We start from the raw sequence: 11,360 nt of genomic DNA, 5'->3' as shown, positions 1-11,360 counted from the left end.
CCTATTTCTGATATATATAAACACTCACAACGGAAATGTCTGTTGAATAGGAACACAGACTTACTAATGGAAAAGTCATATTTTAAATAATAAAAACCTACTTGAGATATTTTACTTGCCCTTCCACAATATTTTTAGGTGAAAATTCCTCAGAAGAAAAAACAATGTGAATGACTAAAGAAGTAATGTTACTTATCTTCAACAAAAACAATGCTTTACATAAAAGGATTTCTAAATATACCTTATATAGGTTGGATGAAGGAATTCACAACTGCTTTGTGGACTCCTAATAACTATTACTAATGCAGCCACAGCCTATGAACTGCTGTAGCTCTATTTGTCTTCCATATAACCTTATGTACAGTAAGTTAACTAGCTTTGTGGACTTTGCAGAGGAGGTGGGTCTTATAGAGGAAACACTGCATGGGCAATGATCAACTGTGATGAAAAACTCAAATGGTGAAAAATACTTGTTTATGGACTTTGTGCTATTTATTGCACTGAACAGAGTTATCCAGCTGCGTGGGCAGCCTTGTGATTTGTATGGCAGAGTTGTCATTCAGTTACATTTTAAGGTTTAGAAAGAGCCTTATTAAGTGATTGTCCAGGCCTGTGGGTGTTTTAACCTTCTTCATAAAGTAGCTGCAAATATTCAGTCTGCTGTATGATCAAGAGGAGAAAGAGAGAGGAGAAGCAAGGAAATCACTTGGAGAAAATGTCAGAGAGCTGGGAAACATGCACAGGAAGAGTTAGGCAGATAGGCTGACCAAGTTTACATAGAACTTCCAGCAGTAGATATTGTACAAATGATGCACAACTTTTCCCATTGTGCGCCAAAATCTCAGTCCAGTTCCACTTTCATCCAATATAATAAAAATATAATTATGAAGCCCCCATGATAGAAAAATCATTTCCTCTTACAAAAAATATTTCTCTCTGAGCCCTCCTTATACTGGAATCAAAATTAAAATTAACTACGTGATTCTTTGTTTTCATTATAGTCCCCTTAAAACTTCCTATGCCTTCTTTAAAAATGTCTCATTAGGAATTATTTATTTAAGAAAATGAGAGTCCCTTGATTTTCAAAAATCATTTTGTGTATTGTGTATGATGTTTGTTTATGTGTTAATAGTTAGAATCTGGTAGCAAAGATAGACAGTGTTACTATCTCTTGCCCTGGTTCTATTTTCCCTTACCACTTTCAAGATTATGAGACTCAGAAAGACCTACTGCTAAAACAACATCAATCTGTTATCTTGCCCGCCCAAATGCAGGTCAAATGCTGCTACTCATAATCACCCTGGCTGGAACTTTCCACACTTGGAGTCTCACTCACTTCTGTGGGCTGCTCACAGACATGTATTTTCTTGTGGTCCTGGGATCACAGCCCATGTTTGGAGAATACAGAGATCATACACAATTTGTCTTCAGGAATTTGTTCCCAAACAACTTTTCAGTATTGAAGGAATTAAATAATTCATTGATTGTTTGACATTCCCTCATCCATACTAATACAGTGACCCATGTATCAATAATAAAAACCATGGTAATAATGGCTTACTGTGGCTTTCAATATCATTAATAGTTTGTGCAATATGCAATATGAATTACATCAGTGATCTGAATTTTACTGGTGTGTTTTCGGTTAAACAAGAAGTCTGGTCAGTATCTGAAGATAAATATCAAAACACACCAAGAGTAAAAACAATCTTGCTGAAAGCTGTGTGCTGGACCTTAATGACCTTTTGTTCCAGGTCTGTTTCTGATATTGATAACTCTTTATGTATGAAGCCTGAATATATTTTGGTTGGTGACTTCAAGACAGAAAAAAAAAAAAAAAGAAACCAAGAGAATACAGGTTTCTAGAGAAATCATCTTCAGATTATAGATAAAAAAGACTCATGCAACCATTTATCTGAGTTGTCAGGATTTTAACTTGCTTGCCTTTGCTAAAATATTATCCATGTTTACACATGTTTAGATTTTTAAGTCGCAGCATTTCCTCACTCATTTTTCACTGCAGGTTTGTTATAACTATTTTCACAGTTAATGTTCTTCTTCGTTGCTTGCCTATTATTACAAATCTTTTTTCTGCCTTCTTAGCATAGTTCAATTAAGAGAGAAAACTGAGACAAGAGCCTAGATTTTAGTGCATCAAATGTCCTATATGTATGTGGATAATTCCAACTATCAAGCAACAATTCAGGAACATTATAACAAGGGAGAAATTAAAGAAATTATTCAAAAATGAAAAATGGCCACAGGCTAAAGAAGGTTCAAGTGTGGTAAAGTTTATTTTGAGAGGATTTCATGAGTAAGTTAAAAAGGATGAGACCCCAGGCCCTACTGTTCAATCGTCCATCTTGATACATATAGTGGATTGAATGCTATGTCCTGATTTTGGCCTGAGCCAAGGCGCATTTTCCCAAAAAACATTGAGGCATCATCTGGACCTTAACATGAAACAGTAACTATTCCACAATACCCAGCCTTTTCCTGGGAATAAGGGAGTTTGATAGGATAACTTGACATGACTATGCCATCTGGCTTCAACATAAAAGGATAGACCCTAGCACTCCCTAGTTTACAGGCATAAATGTAGTCACAGGGTTACAGCTGCCTCTGGACTGCTTTTGCTCCTCTTCTGGTGTCACAAACATCCCTTAGACCTGGAAGAAGAAAGTCAGTTGACTTAAAAATAATCAAATTTAATTGAAACCTGTGTATATATGTATCTTGACGTTTTCCATCTACTACTTCTTATCTGTGTCTTGCTAACGTATCTTACGTATCTTCTTTTTATATATTTATCCAAAGTAACCTCTTATCACTTCTTCATCATTTGTATTTTAACTTTCTTAACTATTTTTGTTATTTTTTTTCTTTCTCCTTTTCCTTTATTAATTTCTCAGTATACTTTATTATATTAGTGGAGGATGCATAGTGGATTATTGAAGTATATCAAAACATTAACTCTAAAGACAGGCTAACATACTGGTAAATTGAAATTTTTACAGTGTCAAAACCATAATGTGCTTTATACACCCATTGTTCCTTATCTGTTCTGTGAAATTAGCCAATTTTGGAGACTGAAAGGTCAGCTGATTTTTTTTTTTATCAAGTTCTCAAGAAGGTTTTCCGTTTCTCCAACATAGACACTACCTTCAAATAAATAAAATCATGCATGAAAAAGAAATTCATATACTGGAAGTGATCTAAACATAATATAGTATAAATGTTACTGTTACTGTTTTTTTGATAACAAGGAAAGAGAAGAGTAAGCATGTATTTAAATAAGGTATTTATGAACTTCATGGTATATTTTTTTATTTTAACTCAGCTAATTCTATACAGGATAAAATGTTTGTCTGTCAAGTATTCCCACTGAAGTATTTTCAAGTGAGTTTTCCCACATCTGCATTGATAGCTCTAGTAGTCCTCCTAAAATGATTTTTCACTACATCTTTTACAATGATAATTTCATATTTGCAATATACAGGCACTAATAAAAAGTGTGTATTAAATTAAACAATAGCTCATTACAATAGATGAGTAGAAAACAGGTAGAACTTGAAGTGACAAATAGTGAAAAAAATAAATAAAATATTTTTGTGAACTGGCCAAAAGAACTGGGGTAAATCTTCAAAGCATGAAAAATATCTCCTGCTTCCTTCACACAATTACACTGCAGAAGCTATAATAACACTTATGTAAGACCAATTAGTGGTAAGAGTCAAGGGAAATAGGTTAACATGCTGAAGAAAAGTCAGTTTTCTCTCGAACTTACTAAATATTTTCTCAGTTTGACAGTCAGCAAAGCTGAAAATACCTCAGCGAGACTCAAATTTATATGAAGATTCACAGTTTGGAAGTTCTGTCTCCAGTGAAATAAACTACTAACATTCAAAAAAAGCCCTCAAGCCTCAATAATCACATAAGAACTCAGCTGACAAGGTTTAGGCCTAAGCACCTTAATAGTGTAAACAAACTGGGAAAAGGATAGTCTTGCCAATGACACAAAATATTAGGCGAGAAAATGAAGATCAAGTAAAAGCTGATGTCATGCTCTGTGAAAGATATTTGTGGCATTATGAGAGTCTTGTCTAAACACAGAAAGCTTTGGATATACAAGATAATGTCAAAAAGAAGAAGAAGAAGAAGAAGAAGAAAAAAAAAAGAAAAAGAAAAAGAAAAAAAAAAGAAAAAGGAAAAGGAAAAGAAAAAGAAAAAAAGAAAAAGAAAAAGAAAAAGAAAAAGAAAAAGAAAAAGAAAAAGAAAAAGAAAAAGAAAAAGAAAAAGAAAAAGAAAAAGAAAAAGAAAAAGAAAAAGAAAAAGAAAAAGAAAAAGAAAAAGAAAAAGAAAAAGAAAGAAAAAGGAAAAGGAAAAGAAAGAGAAAAAGAAAAAGAAAAAGAAAAAGAAAAAGAAAAAGAAAAAGAAAAAGAAAAAGAAAAGAAAAAGAAAAAGAAAGAGAAAAAGAAAGAGAAAAAGAAAAAGAAAGAGAAAAAGAAAAAGAAAAAGGTTGTTCCAACCTCCACCTATTCCTCTGTTCCTGTGAAATGCTGACAGTCTTGACAACAGTGTTTCCTGAGAAAAATATCATTCAGATCTACATAGTTGTATTCGTAAGGCTTAGACATGAAACTGAGTTTTTTCTGACCTTCAGTGTGTCTCAGTTACCATGGTATTTACAGCATGATACAGAAATATGCAAGTCCTTGAATAAATGGGGGACAAAGGAGTTCCTGTGGGCATTTCAGAGTTCTGAAATGGTGGCAGTGTGGACAGCATTAGTTTTACTTGCTAATGCTTGTCTTTGTGTTATTGAATCTTTACCAAGCTTTAAATAACTAAGGAGTTCAGCATGGCGATGTATCAACCCAAAAAATAATTTTTCTTTGTTATTTAGTGGAACATATTGAGTTATCAGTTTCTAAAGAAGAATTCTCTTTATACAATGGATAGATGAGGAAATCACAAGTTTGCACTGTATAAAATTATTATGCATTTATTGACAAATTTGTATCACTAAGGCTCAATATTTTACCTGTCAAAAACATTCATAGGAAAATGCAGATAATTGGTTACAGGTTAGAAGTCTGTAAGTACTTTCTTTGTTGTATCTCAAGACAAACATTTTGTCTTTGTAAAATTTAATTTATGGATCACCACACTTCACCAATAAATTACAGTTCTTGAATAGCAGCTATAAAGTATCTAAAACAGAAGAAGGATATTTTGTTCCAGATGCAGTATTTCTAAGCACATAGTTGAACCTGTGTGAGAAAAGAGTTCTAAAATCCTACCCTAGCCTTAATTTTACTAAGTTCAAAACCATGAATACACTGGCTACTTTGCATGACTTCCAAAACAGTGGGCCAGTAATATCAGCTAGCTGCTTAGAGATACTGCATTGCCATTGCCATTACTGCAGCTCCTGAATCATTTCTGCACTAGGAGAAAACAGATGAAGATCAGATGTCTGAGGCTAGTCTATATATTAGAAATATGATCTAAGACACAGCTGAGCTGAAAATTGTCTGCTTTATTTATAGCCAGCTCCACACTTCATGCCAGGCTCTAAGCAAGCCTAAGCAACATGCACAGCTCAAAGCTCAGCTCCTTCTGCACTCTGTCAAAACACATTAACTCTTCTATGGTAGATGAATCCACCCGTTTCTTCCCAGAGGGACCCAATGTAGCGTGCAGAAAGGTGCTATGAGATTTGCAGGCTCCCAGGCTTTTTTTCTGCCAGGGGACAGTGTTGGAGTTCTATAGATGAGGAGGCACATCTTTTTCCTGAACCCCAGAAGGGCTGTTCTCCACCGCACTGTCTGTCTGTGGCCTAAGCACACCAACATCTGATTGGCACAAGGTAAGCTAGTCTCTCTTATGTAAGGGTCAGGTTATCAAAAATGATTACATTATTCAGCCCTAGGAAAAATAGTCCTGGTAAAGAATAAACCAGAGTGACTGGAAAACAATTTTACCTTTTATCCCCTGATACTCTGGAGATACCACAAAGGATCCTTTTAACTGTATTTAAATACACCTGGGTTTTGTTTGGTTTTTTTTGTGGGTTTTGTTTGTTTGTTTTCGAAAAAGACAGATTCATACAGATGTCCAATAGAAACGAAAGTTACATGTATTTTGCAAATGTCTATGGCTACTTGCAAATGTAGCTTTTTATAGTAAGCCAATGGCGAAGTAACTGCCATAACCAGTCAAGAGATGGCATTTCTTTGTTTACAAAAGAATTACTGACTAGAACACTTACCTACTTAACAGTCTTCTTTAACCAAAAGCTGGCCATTAACTTGTGAGTTTCTTATAAACTGATAAAGGGAAAAATTAGTTTATACATATTCATAATTTTCATAAAATTTCAAAATGCTGAAAAATGGAGAACTGAAACATTATTTTAGAAATCTTCAACTTATATATCTTACACATTCTTCCTGTTGTTCGTCAAAATATGAAAGCATTCTTTTACAAAATACATGCATAAATACAAATTCATGTCAGGCCTATATATTTCAGCTTTTTCATTATCACATTTTCTCCTTTTTTAAAATAATGATATTCTGTATGAAATAATAAATAAATAACTAATAACTAAAAATTAATAACTAAAAAACTCATAACTAATACATTAGAAATTTAATGCAGTGCTCAGCTATAAATTTGTTATTTGGGAAAAAAAACACAATTTAAAGGGTTCTTGCCAGCTAATGAGGAATATGAGTCACTATTTGAGTTTCAGAACTACTTAAAATATGTCATTCCTAGGGTGAAATTGTTCATCGGTAAATTACGTTGTAGAGGTCTTCTGGCTACAGAGATAAGGCATGGGTGAATACAGAATTTATTTTAAGATGAAGTCACATTCTTAATCTCTGAATTTCACAGGTTATGCAAATTAATATTTCTTTTAAAGTTTTGCTAGTCTATTGAAGAATCTCTTTAGAAAATAAAATAATGGAACTTCCTCTGGAACTTATAGCAAACAATGTATTTAAGAACACATTTATAATCACTGAACAGCAGAGCTCGAATTTCTAATTTCTGCATGGATATTTTGTGAAGTTGATTGTAGACTTATAAGATGGCAATTCCAAACACGAATGCTACCTGCCCTAGGACTTGTCAACCTCAAAAATGAAAATGTAGCTTTTCTGAAGCAAGAAGTGTGCTTTATTTTGAATGTCATGTAAATTAAATGCTTATAATCATGAAATGTATGTTACAGACATTAAATATCTAGAAGATTAATAAAAGAATGACTCTCCTGTTTTATTCCATTTTTGAATACAGGTGCTCTGTATCTTTGTAGGGCTAGCTCAGACTATATTTTAGTGCTTTCCACGTTAGACCCAAAGTCAGCAATAACAGAAAGCTGTTACAGTAAAAATTTCCACGTAGGAAGGAGAATTGCACATTTCCAGGAGCAAAGCAGTACAGAAATGTGATCCATATGCACAAAAGTTGCTTGGTATATGAAAATAAACCAATGTTTCCTTTTTTGTAAGTATCCCATATTTATTAGAGAGGGATCTGTACGTACTTAGTAACGGTGCTAATTTCACATTAGGGTTGAAAACTTAGAAATTACAGGACTAGCTGGTGGTATACGTTTGCTAGATTTACAAGGAAATCCTAACTGAAATGAAAGAGGTCACTCATAAGCTTAAGGTTACATACCTGCTTATTTACCTTCCTGATGTGGTTTAACCCCAGTCAGAAACCAAGCCACACAGTCTCTCTCCTGCTCCCCCCTGGTGGGATGGGGGAGAGAATAAGAAGAGTAAAAGTGCGAAAACTCACAGGTTGAGATAAAGACAGTTTAATAAGTAAAGCAACAGCCGTGCATACGCAAGCAAAGCAAAACAAGGAATTCATTCACCACTTCCCGTGGGCAGGCAGGTGTTCAGTCACCTCCAGGACAGCAGAGCTCTGTCACCTCTAATGGTTACTTGGGAACACAAATGTCATAACTGTCAACATCCCCCCGCTTCTTTCTTCTTCTTCCAAAATTTATACTGAGCATGACGTCATAAGATATAAAATATTCCTGGGGTCAGTTGGGGTCAGCTGTCCTGGCTGTGTTGCCTCTCCCAGCTTCTTGTGCACTCAGCGCATTGTGAGGAATGGAAAAGTCCTTGACTATGAAAAAAGCCTCAACTACTTAGCAACAACTAAAACATCAGTGTGTTATCAACGTTATTCCCATTTGAAATCCAAAACACAGCACTATACCAGCTACTAGGAAGAAAATAAACTCTATTCCAGCCAAAACCAGTGCACTTCCCCAGATATATTTATACATCTAAAGAAAATGACAAGGAAATAAAACTCGGGTTTATATTTCATTATGTATAACACTCATCACAATCTTAATTTCCTTCAGAGACTTCTCCCTACATTGAGGGTGCGCTATATACCTATGTGCATTTCAATGACTCTTTCAGTGGCATGCTAACTCTAAGCAGAGCATTACATACACCTATTTGATAGTTAACCAAAACAACGAATTTAATCCAGCCCAAGTATGTGACAGTGCATCAGCACTCTGCTCAGTACTTACTGGAAAACCTCAACTGAAAAATATTTAAGAAGATTAGATTAAATAAAAGGATGACCACTTACTGCAAAAGCATTTTGTTCATGCTTGCAGAAGGTCATTGATTAGTTATTATACCTGAGCCAAATTAGAGATATCAAAGCAATAACTTATTTTCCCTAGATCCTGCCTTTCTGATTAGATGTTTCAGGACTCATCACTTCCAGTTAGGTCGACTTGCAGTTGACTTCAATGCAACCACTCCAGGGGAAACTTCTACAGAAATACTAAGGTGAAGAATATTTCTACCCGGATTTGGGGCAAGACTGTCAGATAGTTACAGTATGATTAAATTACTAAATATAGATAAAAAATAATTTGTGAGGAGTTTTCTCGTTGTTGTTTGGGTTTTGTTTTGTTCTGTTTTGTTTCTAAGTTTCTTAAAATGGCTTTTACAGATGACTTGAAAGCACAGAACTCATCTCTCTTTTCCACAAAATATTTTGCCTTGGTGATTTTTCTTCACTTGCTTCCATGATTGTATCTGATAGACAATCAAGATCGTAGGCTTTATTGAGTTGCAATACACCAGAAGTTTGTCTAAATATGAAAGTTGTATCTTTAAAGAGATGGTTCTACCAGTTTCAAAGTCTAGTTCTGCAAGGCATGGAAGAATGGCTAGAAAGAAAATGGGTACATTCAGGGTTATGAAGGCCATCTACTTTCCCAAGGACTTACATAAAATTTGATAGGCATATTTTCTCTTTTCAGTCTTATCTGTATATTCAGTTTAATCAATATTGTCCTCTTCTTTCCATCACAAGACTATTATGAGGCAACAGCAATGCAGAGTAGCTTTATAATGTCAAGATACGAAAGGGAAACAGCTTAGGCAATGTTTTCACATGCACATCTATTAGCATAGATTTATTGCTGTTCTACTTCTCAGTACTCAGCAACAGTCCCTGTGTAGTCATAAATGTAATTTTCCCTGTAAGACCTTTACAGCTCCCTCAAATAATTGAGTAACAAAATGCAATGTAATCCAATTTTATAGTAAAATGACAGAAATTGCTATCCTAACCCTTTAACTTTATTTTTATTAACAACCAAATAGAAAATTTGAAAATTTGAGAAGTACACTAGCAAAATACCACCATCTTTCCAAAGGTCAAAAGTAGGATTTAAACAGAGGAACTTCAACATCACGATATACCGCCATAATTAAAGGAACACATCACTTGTCTTGGTAGACAAGCAGACCTCTTACAGATCATCTGCTAGAAGGACTGAAAACCTAGCTCTCCAACAGGTCAGAAAAAGGGTAAGCCAAATGTCCATCTCTAATGCCCTCAGAAACTGTACAGAGTACTGTAATCAACCATCCTTATTGCAGTGCTTATAAAAAGGACTAAGGTCTGATTCGTAAGTATAGCTCCTGGCTTGGGGTGATTAAATGTATCCCAGGCACAGGAGTCATCTGAACCACACTTCTGGGGCCATTTTGGAATCTCAACCTGCGTTTGCAATAGGCTGAGCAGATCGGTGAGTCCTAGTTGTGAAAAAAAGTTAAAAAGTACATATAGTTGCATATAACCAAAAGCCTAGAAAACAAAAGAAGGCAAAAATACCAAAATCATAGATAATTCAAGGAGTATCCTGTTGCTGCATGTATTGATTATTGATGTACACTAAATATAACAACATTCAGAAAATTGTGAATATACTAAACTGTACTACTAAGGCACGACTAATGTAAGTTACTCTTTTGACTAACTTTTCAAAAGATGGCCTAAATGAATTATTTAAGGTCCATGATCTATATACTTATCTTTAGAATTCAAAATTCACCAATATCAGTCTTCTGTAAGTTAAAGTATCAATTAAAAGTTGTAAGTCTTAAGGCCCCTTCTATCCATCCAGTTAAATTTTATGAGTTTGGATTTAAGGCAACTTTAAGGTAAACATTGGGCAGTACATATGCTTACACTTCTTTATACTGCCATGCATCTACTTTGTTTAGTGTTAAAGACATGCTTTTTTACCAATTTAATGATATGCAATTTACAAGACAATTTAACCTCTCTGTAAATATGGCACCTGTAGCTTTTTTCTGTATAGTGAATATAACAAAGTGAGAATTACAATAGCTGTCTATAACTCAGAGTTTGTACTATATGATGCAAACTGAGTTAACTTGTACAGAATTAATCAGTGTTCCCTACTGTGTAAGCCCATTAAAGTCAAAAGCAAATAGATGTGCATGTATGTATGTGTCCTAGTTGTGGGCTAAGTAATTGTTTTAAAAATATTTCTTTTGCAATTTTCTGAAAATTTTCAGAAATGATGAAAAAGTTTGTATTTATGAAGCACTGCCCCATGGCTCCTAGATATTACTATCAGCCCAAATGTTATTCCCTGTACTCATTATCATTTGAAATAAATATACACATTAAGTTTTCATAAATTCCATCTTCTGCCTGTTATTTTCCTGATCCTGGCTTTTTTATCTCACCAGCTTTGAAGGTTTAATTTGATTTCTTCTTCAGAAGCTGGAGATTTTCAAGTATTTTCATAGCATGTTCCCTGATCAGAGACTAGCACCAGCTGAAATGTATGTCTTTATTTATCCAGTTAGGTTCTCATTATATCTGTTTGAAAATTGACAGAGCCACTCAACAGAGGCTGTAGATGCCACAATATCAAATGTGAAGTATGCAGAAAATACGCATATTTGGTTTCTTTTGTCAATGAACAAGAATACAGAGGTGATCCAAGACACTCACAACAATTGAGACATTAG

General features: G+C 34.4%; 2 long non-coding RNA genes across 2 annotated transcripts in view; one reads left to right on the top strand and one right to left on the bottom strand.

Moving 5' to 3' along the window:
• Window positions 1-1,568: 1,568 nt before the first annotated feature.
• On the bottom strand, window positions 1,569-10,569 carry LOC110363495 (uncharacterized). The gene is made up of 3 exons (XR_002421627.2): window positions 7,699-10,569; window positions 6,275-6,332; window positions 1,569-2,669 (listed from the first exon to the last, which is right to left on the bottom strand). It is a non-coding gene; the product is annotated as an uncharacterized LOC110363495 (long non-coding RNA).
• LOC135578212 (uncharacterized) overlaps window positions 3,298-11,360 on the top strand; it is a 55,241-nt gene continuing 47,178 nt past the window's right edge. The window contains exon 1 of the long non-coding RNA XR_010469558.1: window positions 3,298-5,872. This is a non-coding gene — a long non-coding RNA (uncharacterized LOC135578212). The remainder of the gene's footprint in view (window positions 5,873-11,360) is intronic.

The sequence above is a fragment of the Columba livia genome, chromosome 1 (genome assembly GCF_036013475.1).
Source record: "Columba livia isolate bColLiv1 breed racing homer chromosome 1, bColLiv1.pat.W.v2, whole genome shotgun sequence".
NCBI lineage: Eukaryota > Metazoa > Chordata > Aves > Columbiformes > Columbidae > Columba > Columba livia.
The sequence above is the reverse complement of the archived record's forward strand: the minus strand, read 5'-3'. Positions and strand labels throughout refer to the sequence as shown.